The sequence below is a fragment of the Aulonocara sp. 'chitande type north' Nkhata Bay genome, linkage group LG11 (genome assembly GCF_057382095.1).
Source record: "Aulonocara sp. 'chitande type north' Nkhata Bay isolate Kocher_YH1m ecotype deep benthic linkage group LG11, A_spYH_male_GT1.1, whole genome shotgun sequence".
NCBI lineage: Eukaryota > Metazoa > Chordata > Actinopteri > Cichliformes > Cichlidae > Aulonocara > Aulonocara sp. 'chitande type north' Nkhata Bay.
In genome coordinates this window covers 21,430,784-21,445,087 of record NC_141354.1, presented here as the reverse complement: position 1 = coordinate 21,445,087, position 14,304 = coordinate 21,430,784, and positions in this window count along the sequence as shown.

The window sequence follows — 14,304 nt, the reverse complement described above, 5'->3', positions numbered from 1 at the left end:
CAAAACAAGCCTGAATCATTGTAGAAATTCTGTATCTTAAAACCTATTCAACAAATCTTCTGTGGCATAAACAGACAGCAATGAAAAAAAATCTATTTGTCGTGAATACTCTTCTATAAGAAGACAGACACATTCATGGACACTTCCCTTTTTTGAAGCAGAAGTTTCAGGGTAGAAATAACCTATAGTTTAGAGCTTTACCTTAAATGTTCATTAGAGATGCTGAGAATAGTGCATGGGTTATGAAACTGAACATAAATGTCACCGTCTGCTAGAATGACACCAAACTTAACGTGTACAACATTTTCAAATGAAACATAGGTTCCTTGTATGCAAGCTGCAACCAGGAGTGGGAGGTACCCAGAAGTAAGTGCACATTCATCTTTGGTGTTCAGAAAAAGCAGATTCTTCGAGTTGTTGTGCAGATAGTTCTCATAATTAAGTTGTGAAAAATCCAACATCAGCAGAAAAAAAGAAAGATGATTGTGCAAAACTGAGCAGATGCGCAACTCAGTAAAACTACTTGTGAGCCAAGAACAGTGAAACATGCAGCACTGCAGATACTTGCTAGAGAGAGAGCTCTTTAACACAATGCTTTTTGATCCATATAATTTGTATTTAAAAACCTTTCCAATCATTTTCTAGGCACAAACGCTCCTTGAAGACATACTTCTAGGTGGAATTAAGTCTTCATCGCAGCGAAGAGTGGCTTGAAATATTAGAAATTAGAGTATTTCTCTATTGTTTTGGCACTTTTCTTGAAAGATTTTTGAAGTCATTGGCTACGTGCAGCAAAATACTAGATAAGATAAGCTGCAACCATTAATTCATGTGTCAAAATCGAGTCTTATGTTACTGAATAACTAACCAAACTAAAAAAAAAGAGTCCTTTTGAGACTGTGTGAACCACGGTGTTCATAATGTTCAGATATTTTTTCAGAGTGACTTTTGTCCCACATGTTCTCTCTGGTAGTGAATAGCTGCGATAGCAGACTATTATTTTTCTGAGAAAATTTTTTTTGAGAATGCTAATGTGATCTACACTGAATGCTCTTCAGAGGCCCATTTTAGGAGACAAAGTGTTATTTCCTGCTTTGCAAACAATGCACACTTGCCTAACGAGGAGGCTAATGAGAATGTTCATACAACACAGGATAATGCCAGAAATAAAAAGAAAATGCACAAAACACTGCATGGAACAAAAGTGTCTAGATCAACTATATTTTGACAGTTAGATGTTGTTTTCTGCATGTGATTGCTTATATTTTGCAGAGTAAAACTATCACGCTGTGGCCAGCATCAGGGATCATCTGAGAACTGAGCCAAAGCAAGTGAGAAAAACTGTAAAGCAAGGCTGACTGTATATATATAATGGCCACAAGTGACATTTGCAGAGGAAAAAGTAAATGCCAAAATGTAGTGTGCACAAGCAGAAAGTAGTCATAGAGTTAGTGAACAGAGTCAGAACAGAAGTTTGCACATGATTTCAAATACATGAACTTTGAGCAAGTTCAACTTTAAGAGAAAGGTTGTGATATTTCTTCTTTCTGAAGAAGTGTCATTCAAAGTATGAGGAAATATATGCAGTAAAATAACACAGATCTTAAAATAGTTCAAATTCAGACTTCCAAGCATACCAGGTGGCGGTGATGGGGACCAGATGATGAATGTGGAGGTAAACCTGCAGCCACAGCGTTCACAGAAGTTTTGTTTTTCTTTCTGCCGTTCTCCATGTTGCACAGTTTATCATGGGATAAGCTGTAAAAATAGAACTCGGAGACTTTGCGTTTTTCTAGCAGATCACTGTAGCCAACTCCTTTGAAAACCAGTGTGAGGTAGGGTACAGTAAGCCTGTATTGCAATAGCAGCGTAATTAAATACAGCAGAGCGGTCTCATTTCCAACTTGTCACACAGCTAACGCAGGCTAAGAATAGTGGTTCAACACTCGGCAGGAAAACTCTTGTCATCCAGGTGGAAGTCCAGAGACTTTAGAGTCTTTATAGTAATTTTCGGAAACTATGTTAATGTAATACTAGTGCTTTGAAATGACAGCAAAAAAGGTCCTGACTATGACTTTGTGTGTGACAATTTGGGAGTAAGAATGTGTTCATCAAGCATGGAAAGTAAAGTCCCACATACTTTCAATCAAAGGGCTGTCAGTGGAGCTTTAAATACCCCACACAACAGATCCTTCACTTGGTTACTGTGTTTGCATGCTACCAGCTGGATGGACTGCATTCTCCTGGACTGGTTTATGCCACTGCCCTACTTTTCTTGTGACTACAAAGCATGAGTTGCAAACACAACCAAAAACAGGCCCTCCCTGTTAACCAGATGCCAGGAAGTCTTTAGACTTTGTTTCTTTAGGTGGTTATTTATGCCTGACCAGTATAAAAGCAATGGGGATTGTTCATTTCAACTTATCAAAGAGTCTTGATGGCAGTTATAATGTACAGTATGTACTCAAGGAAAGGTACTTCACAGCTGCACTGTGTGATATGCTACTATATCAGTTCACGTGTTGGCAGGGAACAATAAAATAAAGAACCTGCTGAACACACAAGCTTAATGATGCCACCGTTCTCAAGTTCATAGAGTTTGTATCCTCTATAGTTTTACCGCATGTTAACAATCAGACTCTTATGTACATGTATATATATTCTTGTTAAAAACAGCATGTTATTTGATATGGATGTGACGACCTACTTATTTGGGCTCGGCAGAAGCAGTGACTACTTTTAAACTCTAAATATATCTTTTACACCCACAGTAGGAACCAAGAATGGTCTTGAGTGACAGATTAGTCAGCTGCAATAAATTTATCTGTGTTCCAGTAATTAATTATATATTTCTGACGGCAGTATGCAGAAAGTCGAGGACGATTTGTTGGCAAAGACCTTAGTCACAACTTTAATCTTAAATACAAAACGTTAATGACAACATTATTCAAGTATTTTCTTAAAATGTTTTTATATTGATTTGAACACCAAATAAATAAAAAAGACAGAAAATGTATTTTGTCATGTATATATATATATATATATATATATATATATATATATACACACACACACACACACTCTTTCTTTATAATAGTAAAAAACATGAGACAGTGAAGTAGGGATCCAGTTTTACTAGAGGGACATGTTGATTTAGATAAAGTAATAAAACATGGCTTCAGGTTACAATGGAGAAAAATCAATAGTGCTTTTAAATTAGCCTACATCTTACCAGTTGTTTGATATGCACCACAGCATACGTCAGTGATGAAACACGCTGCACTGGAAAGGAGTATAATAGTGTTTTAACAGTTGGCTTGGCAACAGAAGAAAGAACATAACACTAGGGTGATACCAGTAGCAATTACTCTTAGTTCAATACAACTCAACCCCTGAACACTACTAATCTTAACCAAGAAAATAAGAAAATAGGTTAGGCCACACAAATGTAGGAGTCAGTGTAAACACCATGTTACTACTTAAAGACAAAGACAAAGCATAAGCTTATGGTACCACGGTTGTATCTGTTTACGACGGTATTTGAATATGAAGAGCGTCTGGAGAGGGGTTTTCAACCTACTGTGGAAATGAAAGAAAATATATCATTGCTAACATGGCTTTTATTAGTGGCATTTTATTAAAACTTTTATTAAATGCGTAGTCGTAGTCATTTTATACAGACATTGTGCTCATGAAGAGTTGGCGCTCAGTCCAATTTAAGGTCATAAGCTTCGTCTGGCGTGAGTGCTCAGGCCGACATATTGTGTAAGTGACTGAGAGCGCAAGAAGGCCAATGCAAACAAGCTTACAGACACAAATAAGACTAGATTAAGTTTTAGTTTAGAGGAGATATATATATATTTTGCTCGTAACTGCATTTGTGCCTATATAGCAACAGTTCGGACACAATGTACTAAAGATAAGCATAAGAAGTGCAAATCAACAGGAAACATCTGGAGGTTAAGACAGTTGAAATAGCCTTGTATGGTTATACATACACACACACACACACACACACACACACACACACACACACACACACACACACACACACACACACACACACACACACACACACACACAGTGGGGCAAAAAAGCATTTAGTCAGCCACCGATTGTGCAAGTTTCCCCACCTAAAATGATGACAGAGGTCAGTAATTTGCACCAGAGGTACACTTCAACTGTGAGAGACAGAATGTGAAAAAAAAAATCCATGAATCCACATGGTAGGATTTGTAAAGAATTTATTCGTAAATCAGGGTGGAAAATAAGTATTTGGTCAATAACAAAAATACAACTCAATACTTTGTAACATAACCTTTGTTGGCAATAACAGAGGTCAAACGTTTACTATAGGTCTTTACCAGGTTTGCACACACAGTAGCTGGTATTTTGGCCCATTCCTCCATGCAGATCTTCTCGAGAGCAGTGATGTTTTGGGGCTGTCGCCGAGCAACACGGACTTTCAACTCCCGCCACAGATTTTCTATGGGGTTGAGGTCTGGAGACTGGCTAGGCCACTCCAGGACTTTCAAATGCTTCTTACGGAGCCACTCCTTTGTTGCCCGGGCGGTGTGTTTTGGATCATTGTCATGTTGGAAGACCCAGCCTCGTTTCATCTTCAAAGTTCTCACTGATGGAAGGAGGTTTTGGCTCAAAATCTCACGATACATGGCCCCATTCATTCTGTCCTTAACACGGATCAGTCGTCCTGTCCCCTTGGCAGAAAAACAGCCCCATAGCATGATGTTTCCACCCCCATGCTTCACAGTAGGTTTGGTGTTCTTGGGATCCAACTCAGTATTCTTCTTCCTCCAAACACGACGAGTTGAGTTTATACCAAAAGTTCTACTTTGGTTTCATCTGACCACATGACATTCTCCCAATCCTCTGCTGTATCATCCATGTGCTCTCTGGCAAACTTCAGACGGGACTGGACATGCACTGGCTTCAGCAGCGGAACACGTCTGGCACTGCGGGATTTGATTCCCTGCCGTTGTAGTGTGTTACTGATGGTGACCTTTGTTACTTTGGTCCCAGCTCTCTGCAGGTCATTCACCAGGTCCCCCCGTGTGGTTCTGGGATCTTTGCTCACCGTTCTCATGATCATTTTGACCCCACGGGATGAGATCTTGCGTGGAGCCCCAGATCGAGGGAGATTATCAGTGGTCTTGTATGTCTCCCATTTTCTGATGATTGCTCCCACAGTTGATTTTTTCACACCAAGCTGCTTGCCTATTGTAGATTCACTCTTCCCAGTCTGGTGCAGGTCTACAATACTTTTCCTGGTGTCCTTCGAAAGCTCTTTGGTCTTGGCCATGGCGGAGTTTGGAGTCTGACTGTTTGAGGCTGTGGACAGGTGTCTTTTATACAGATGATGAGTTCAAACAGGTGCCATTCATACAGGTAACGAGTGGGGGACAGAAAAGCTTCTTACAGAAGACGTTACAGGTCTGTGAGAGCCAGAGATTTTCCTTGTTTGAGGTGACCAAATACTTATTTTCCACCCTAATTTACGTATAAATTCTTTACAAATCCTACCATGTGGATTCATGGATTTTTTTTTCACATTCTGTCTCTCACAGTTGAAGTGTACCTCTGGTGCAAATTACTGACCTCTGTCATCATTTTAGGTGGGGGAACTTGCACAATCGGTGGCTGACTAAATACTTTTTTGCCCCACTGTATGTATGTGTGTATATATATATATATATATATATATATATATATATATATATATATATATAGATATATATATATATAGATATATATATATATATAGATATATATATCTATATATATATATATATATATATATATATATATATATATAGATATATATCTATATATCTATATATATATATATATATATATATATATATATATATATATATAGATATATATATCTATATATATATATATATATATATATATATATATATATATATATATATATATATATATAGATATATATATAAATTGCTGATAACGGAAACTTGTCTAACTGTTACTAACTGTAACTAATGCATGTTATATTGTTTGCTGATGCGAGAACCATTTTGAAGTGTGCTTTCTAGCGGATATCTATGCTGATGATGCCACGGTGTACATCTCCCCATGCGTGTGTTTAATAAAATCATTGCTTGACTGAACTCATCTGGACCAGTATTTGTTTGTTCTCATCCTCATATAAAAGAATTCGGGAAACTACACAAAAGTGGTCCTGTGCAGTTCTCTTAAACCCCAACAGAAGGTGTCCCAACTGTGCGTCGGCTGATTGGGTAACAGGTGGGCTGGAACGGAGAAGGAAGACAGGCTTCTTCGGTTCTGGAGTTCACCTGGAATCGGAGAAGTGTGAAAAATATGGGATGAAAAGCACAGACAGTGGCTGTAGTAGACACTTGGTTTTTAACATTTGGTTTCACTTCAGTTCTTTGAATAAGTTTGCTTTTTGCTGTGGCTGCCTGATGAACTAGCAGCAGCAGCAGCAGCAGCAAGAGAGGCCTACAGACTAGTTTACCACATACTTTGGACACTGCCGCCATCTGGGAACAGACACTCTCTGCAAGTAAACCAGCTGTCCGTAGCTAATGCACTGCCAATGGAGAACCACGTCGAACCCAAAACTGACTAGGACTCGACCAGTTTTTGTCAGCATTCCTGGGCATCTCAACACTCACATACTTAGCCAGGCAAGCTCTAAAAGGAGAAATCTACCTAATGTGGCAACATCAGCATGACCCTGCTAGCTAACACAGCTCCAGGGCTCACCTTCAAACTGCATCCCAGAGGAACTCTCATTAGGTTACAGCTTGCTCTCTCACCCTCTGTCTTTTTTCATCCTTCACACAGGACCCTTTTCTACCTTGATAGCAAAGAGTGTTAATCCAAATCTACACTGGGGGAAATAATTATGTGATAACCTGCTAAATTTGCAAAACTGATTTGCATGCATTGAGTAAAATTTGAATGCTTAGCAAAACATGACTTGGCTAGAACAGAACTTGATGAACATGGTGCAACATCATCATCTACACAGATGTAAATTCTGGGGCTAAGAATTGTATACACACGGCTCAAAGGAATAGTTTTCAACCAGAGTAGAGCACCAAGTTCACCAAGACCACTCCAGGATGGCGCATCAATATGTACCACTGCCATAAGGTTTGCTTTTTCTCCCAGCACAGTCTCAAGAGCGTGGTGGAGATTTTAGGAGACACGCAGTTACTCTAGGAGATATGGGCTAGGCCTCAAATGTTCTTTAACACCACAAAAAGGATCAGTATCTGCTCCTTTGTGTAAGGAGGAACAAGATGAACATGGCCAGAGAGCTTCAAAATGACCAAACAATCAAAAACAGACTTTATGATGGTGGCCTCAGGGACCAAAGTCCTCTATTGGGCCCTGTGTTCACTGCCCAGCACTTTGGAGCCCGATTGGCATTGCAATAGAATACCAGAATTGTCAGGTCAGCCACTGCCACCATGTACTTTTTACAGATGGACAGCAGGTTCACCCTGAGTACATGTGAAAGATGTGAAAGGGTCTGGAGAAGCAGTGAAGAACATTATGTTGCTTATAACATTGTTCAACAGACAGGTTTGAGGGTGGGTCAGTGATGGTCTTGGGAGGCAGGTCACTGAAGGTATGACCTCTACAGGCTTGGTAACATCCCCCTGTAATTCAGTGTAGGGAGGAAATCCTTGGACTCCCTGTGAGACCCTACCCCAGTGGGTCCTGGGTTACTCCTGATACACAACAATGTTTGTCCTCATGTGGAAATTCCTGGATGATGAAGGCCCCTCCACACTCACCTGACCTAAATCTAACACCTCTGGAACATTATGGTTCAGCCCATCCAAGGCTGACAGGTTGGAGCTCAGAGTGTCCAGGAGCTCAGTGATGCCCTGGTTCAGATCTGGGAGGAGATCCTCCAGAACACCATCTGTTCTCTCATTATGAGCAGGTCCCGATATTATCAGGGATAGCCTGCCGCATCATTTGCCTTTGATTTTCGGGATGTCTTTGAAATTAGCCCTCTGAAGGTTGATAATTTCCCTTCTCATCAAATGATATAGCATCCATTCATTCCCGACACATTAGTTAGTCCGTATCAGTACAGATATCCAGGATGATTTTTCCCCCACTGAGATGTGATGTGTTTTTTAAGAGTTCCTTTAATTTTTTGTATAGTTACTCCATTGACATTACTGTCAGCCTCAAGGACCTCCCAAAGACAAAGAACAGTTGCTAAGTTATCACGCAGGTGAAAATGATCAAAACCTAAATGTTTTGAAGGGGACCTACAGTTTAATGGTTCCAACTGCCTATTTTATTCTTGACCTATAAGAAAACAACAAAACAGGTCACAAAAAAAAGGAAAAAAAGATTTATAAAAATTAGCAGACCCCAAGATAAGTGCACGCACACACCAATCAATATATGAGAGCAGTGCAGGTGGTGTGGTGGACTCTATTGATTGCTTTGGTCTTGCGTCAAAATGATCTTGGTTTTCATTTTCAATAATTAGTTTTTCCAGACTAAGTTAATCACAGACATGACTTCTGCAAACCCATGACTGGCTTTTGTTATTAGTTGTGGCATTTAAAACTAAACGTTTAATCAGAAAAACAACCCACACTGAAAATCAACACTGGCTACACATGTTGTGAGTAGCAGTTTGTTTCAGCTTATTCTGCCTCGACTTTGTGTTGCAAAAAAAGCGAAGTCCCGGGGAATCTCGTAATATCTCTGCCCCTTTAAAATGCCACTGCGGCGCCATGTGACCTCACATTAAGCAGGCCTCTGGGGGAGTTAACAGTGACATTTACAATTTTTTGGCAGGCTTCACGTTTATAAAATTGCTCTCTATCATATATATTTGAACTGCTTTTGATAAGGACATTGTAATGTATGTTGAAGGTCTCAACGAAGTGACATTTTTCTGACCTACAAAAAGTTCTGTTGTTCTATCAGCCTTCAAAGAGGATGCTGAATAAGGAGCGCTTAAAAGCCAGGAACACTGTTATATACAATATGTTTTATTTATCTTAAATTCTGCAGGGCATGCTTAGAGGCCTCAAAGCCTAGTTTATTTTAGTGGTCAATATGTAATATGTATAAGAGATGAAATTGTTTATTTAGCATGGCAGTGCATTTTCCATGTGGATGCTTCAATTAGGAGTCATTAGTCCATTTATGTTAAGCTGCTATAATCAATATTTCAATATTATATGCCCTGAAAACACATTTTCTAGTGAATGTTATGTTTTCTGTGTAAGTGAAAATAGATGTTCTTCCTTCTAGGAATGGGCATCTCCAGCTAAAATGGGTTTCCATTTTCACTAGAAACGTTTGGGCTATTTTTAGGACTTTTACCCCAAATGGATCTCAAATGACTGCAAATAGCTGTGGCAGAATTTTGACCTCGTAGAGTTTATGTTGACCCTCATTTTTGTAGGTTTTGAAGGAATTTCATTCAAGACTTTTTGATACCATAGGGATCTTTGGCTATACGTGTTTCTTCAGTTTACATATTTTAAATCCCCCCAAAACAAAGAAACAGAGAAAATATATGTTTTATGTCAGAAAGCACTCAAATCTTTGGGGATCACATCCCTACCTGTCATAGGGTGGCTTGTGTGTTACACCCTGGACAAAAGACAAAAAAAATCTGTTGCAGGGCTGACACACTGTCAACCCTTCACGCTCTCATTCACACCTACAGTGAATTTAGAATCACCAATTAAGCTAACCCTGTGCATGTCTTTGGACTGCTGGAGAAAACTGGAGTACCTGGAGAGAACACACACAGATGCAGGGAGGATGAAAATGTATGAAAACTCAAATATTCAAAAATGATGACCATCCTTTGTTATTTTATATGAAAGGTTTTTTCTTTTCTTTGTGCTTTGCTTTCCTCAGATTACACAAAAGTGATGTCACACAGTCCGTGCACCAGTCAGAGCTCAGAACATTTGATGTCAGTGGCCAGGATAGGTTTTTGTAATATATAACGGAGCTACTATCAATAAATTCTGATCAAACATTCCCACAGAGTCCTGATGAAAGAATAGATCAAAAACTAAATCGGTCATTGTTGCTGATTTTGTCCTATTATTGACCTATTATGCTAATTTCCAGGACCATATTTTTCTTTTCTGGGTTCTGCTAGAGTAGTTATGGTTAAAAATAATTCCCAGTTGTAAAATTATTGGAATAGTTGGAAAATAATTAGCGAGGAAGCTCCTGGGATGCTCAAGTCCGAAATGCAGAGCAATAGTCTCCTCATTGTTGAAATATCTACTTGATGTAACACAATTTATTTTAAATGATCCAAGGACTTACAGGTTTTAAGATGGAACCAGAATCTAGACGCAGTCATCATTTCTTTTTTTCCATGTAGTCTTGCTTTAGGATATCTTTAGTGTCTTCTAAGGTGGACCAAACAAATGTACTCTTAAGAGGCAGCTGAGCCTCTAATAAGCAAAAGTAAAGTAAATTAAAGTAAGTGAAATAAAAAAGACATTAAGAGGTGTCACAAATGGTGGTGGTTACCTAAACAGAAAGTTTTCTTTTTAATTTCCTTCCTCTTTCTCTGGAAACCTGACTTAATTTATATTTTCACCACTTAGTGAGAATCGTGAAGGTGAAGCTCATAGTTGTGTCCACTTTTCTCCATTGTGTGAGCATCTCTAACCACTTGCAGTTTCTCTTGAAAAGGCTGTTGATAAGACAGCAAAGCAGCTCTTGTCTCTGTTGTTCATGTTTGTGCTCTCCAGTTTTAATTATTAGTGCTGGTTTCTGCCACTGAGGAACGTCTTCCTCAATTATATATCAAAATGATTTTCAGTTATGAGTTTTTTTGTGTTTTTTGTTTTTTTTTTTTACATTTTTTTAGCCAGTCACCTTTTTTCTAATCTCCTTTAAGAAGCAAAATCAGGCAGAGCAATTATTGGTATTAGAGCTACTCCTTTTACAGAAAAGTGCTGGTGTGAGGTCATCACCAGCTCACTTCTCATCTTAATGCTCCCAAATGTGGCTAATGTTCCCCATGGCGATCATTAAAATTTCATCTCATCTTAACATGGAAGCACAGCTGCTTTCCTGCTTTCTTTTGTATTACACTGCAAATACTCTGAAGAGCGTATTCTCTGTTGTTACCGAGTAATTTTCACACTTACATCCACAAGACTAGTGACTTTCAAGTTTTTTCTGCCTTCAAGGATAAGTGTAATGTGTCGGTCTTGTGGCTTTGGTCCAATCGAAGGCTCCTTTCATCTTGCCAATCACCCGCTGTTTGACAAAACCATTGATTTAACTTTCTTCTGCCCCTATAATGAGATGCATTTTAACTACTATGCTTTTTGATCCTTAGACACATTTTTTTTCCGTCTAATCTCTGAGATCCAAGCTTCTGGTCTGAGGATCGGCGTCTTTTCAACATCTAGCTATCCAGTTCAATATGTTTTACTCATTTAGCAGTTTAACAGCTTACCCCTCTTTAATGGAAACGAAAGGACTGAAAGTACTCTGTATTCAATACCTGGATCAAAGCTGAGTAACTGCAGCACAAGAGTAATCAAAGATCTAATTGTACTGTAAATAAAAAGCAGATAAATTATGCTGGCTGGCAGGTGACACAAAGAGCTCAGTTCTTCAAGTTCCATAAATAATCAACAAGCCATTTCCTGTTTTGCATATTCATATCTTTCTGGCTCGTGATGAGTGGCCGATGACGTGAGACCATCAGTGTTTCGAAACTATAAACACGACATGTCTGAGATCTCAGAACACGAAACAACAACCGTTCATGCAGCAGTCTCGACATCAGCTTTACTTTTACTGCCAGCAACAGCAGATAATCCAATAAATGTCCATGACTGGTTTCATTGTACAGGTGTGGGACTTGGCCTTTTTCCCAATAGAAAGAAGGTCATGCTGAGTTATACTGAGAGTTAATAATGGCTTCTGTGTTAAAGAGACTTACACAAAGGACAAATTGGCTGAAACATTAATTGCACATGTTTGGCAATGAGTGTAAACTGCACAGCAGTTTGTAATGAGACTACAGAGTTTCCTCTTGGTATTTCTATGTAAAAAGAAAATAAGTGATGATTATAAAAGTGATTAGTTGATATGGATGGGTAGCCAGGGACTGAAGATCTATTTATTTTGCTGTGATACTTGTAGTGGTGTCTATTTTTACACAGCTATTCTTTAGACTTAGTTCATCTCTGATAAGGTTGCCAGCCAAATGGATTATCTTTTCAACATAGCAAGCTTTATTTCATTACTGTATCACTGGGAATTAAATAAGTCCAGCTATGTCGGACCCAAAGTCACTCTTCAAATAGCAATATGTTAGCTAACAGCCACTGAACTCTTCTGCAGAGATGGGAGAATTATGTTGTTATTTTTTCCCTCTGCCTGCTACAAACATAAGGAAGCTTATAGGTTCATGCTCTGGGTATTAACAGGGGGATTAGCGAGGAAGCTTCTGGGATGCTCAAGTCCGTGAAACGCAGAGCAGCAGTCTCCTCATTGTTGAAATATCTACTTGATGTAACATAATTAATTAATTTATTTTAAATGATCCAAGGTCTTATAGCTTTTAACATGGAACCAGAATTTAGCAGTAGTCAACATTTCTTTTTCCCATGTAGTCTTGCTTCAGGATATCTTTAATCTCTAGACCAAAACAAATGTACTCTTAAGAGGCAGCTGCCCCTGTGATCAGATAAACTGTGAAATTAAGAGTATAATGTGACGTATGTACAGCTGGTTCTCCATTATAATGAAGCTCAGTATTCAGTAGTCTGAATATAGTATAATTTGTTAAAGACACACACAACTATAACCGTGTTGCCTCTGTCTGAGTACTTGGCTTCCTCTCACAGTCTAAAGATATGCATGCTGGGTTAACTAGTGATTCTAAATGAGTTGTAGGTGTGAATTCGAAGGCGGATGGTTTTCTGTCTCTCTGTGCCAGCTATGCAACAGACTGATACCCCATCTCTCACCCCATGACAGCTGAGCAAGGCTCCAGCCCTCCACCTTGATTTTATTCTGACTGCTGGATGGATGGACGGATAGACGGACAACTCTCTGGACTTGTTACAAAAAAAGAATGTGGCAGGCAGGATGAGGACCCAAACTCAGGACTCGCAGACACAGAAGGGGACGTTAAAGAGGCAGCTTTTATTGCACTGAAGCTGAAAACCAAACAAAACCTGAAAGTCACGAAATCGAAATCTAAACTGGAAACAGGAAGGCTAAGAACTAAAAGAGTAGAGACCAGGAAGCTAGACATTGCCAGGACCTTGAAAAACCACAGAGAAACTTATAGCACACGGGACAACACGACAACGTCCAGAGGAAAACACAGGGCTTAAATACAGAAGGGGGTAAGGAGGGAATGAGACAGGAGGAGAGCACAGCTGGGAATAATCACATATAAGGAGACAAAGGAGAAGCAGAACTCAGTATACTGAACACAGGACTATCAAAATAAAACAGGAAGCATGACCACTATAGATGCAGACAAAACACGGGAGTTTAGCACTGTGACTGGGGAAATTAAAACAGAGACAAGACTAGACACTGAGACCCGGAGACAGGATGACTAGTGGAACAGAGGGAACAGAGAGAACAAGAAACACGGAGACAAGAGTAACTAAACGTGGAACATGGGGAAGGCACAGAAACCATGAGAAATTCTAAATAATAATGAAAGCAAATGGTAAATGGCCTGTATTTGTATAGCGCTTTACTTAGCCCCTAAGGACCCCAAAGCGCTTTACACATCCAGTCATCCACATGTGATGGCAAGCTACATTGTAGCCACAGCCACCCTGGGGTGCACTGAAGGAGGCGAGGCTGCCGGACACTGGCGCCACCAGGCCCTCTGACCACCACCAGTAGGCAACGGGTGAAGTGTCTTGCCCAAGGACACAACGACCGAGACTGTCCAAGCCGGGGCTCAAACCGGCAACCTTCCGATTAGAAGGCGAACTCCCAACTCTTGAGCCACGATCGCCCCACGATCGAAAGCAAAGACTATTATTAATTCAAAACACAAACCACTGGGTCACCAACCCAGGACCATGACTTATTTCACCAAAAAGAACTTCAAACAAACAAAAACAGGTCAAAAGACAATAAAACAACTATATTTCCTAAAATTTGCAACAAAACAAAAATTGCCTGTTGCATTAATCATCTGATGATCCCTCAAACCCTAACCACTAGTTTATGATTACTGAGTTCCACCATAGCCCAACATTCAGCCTACTGTATGACTGT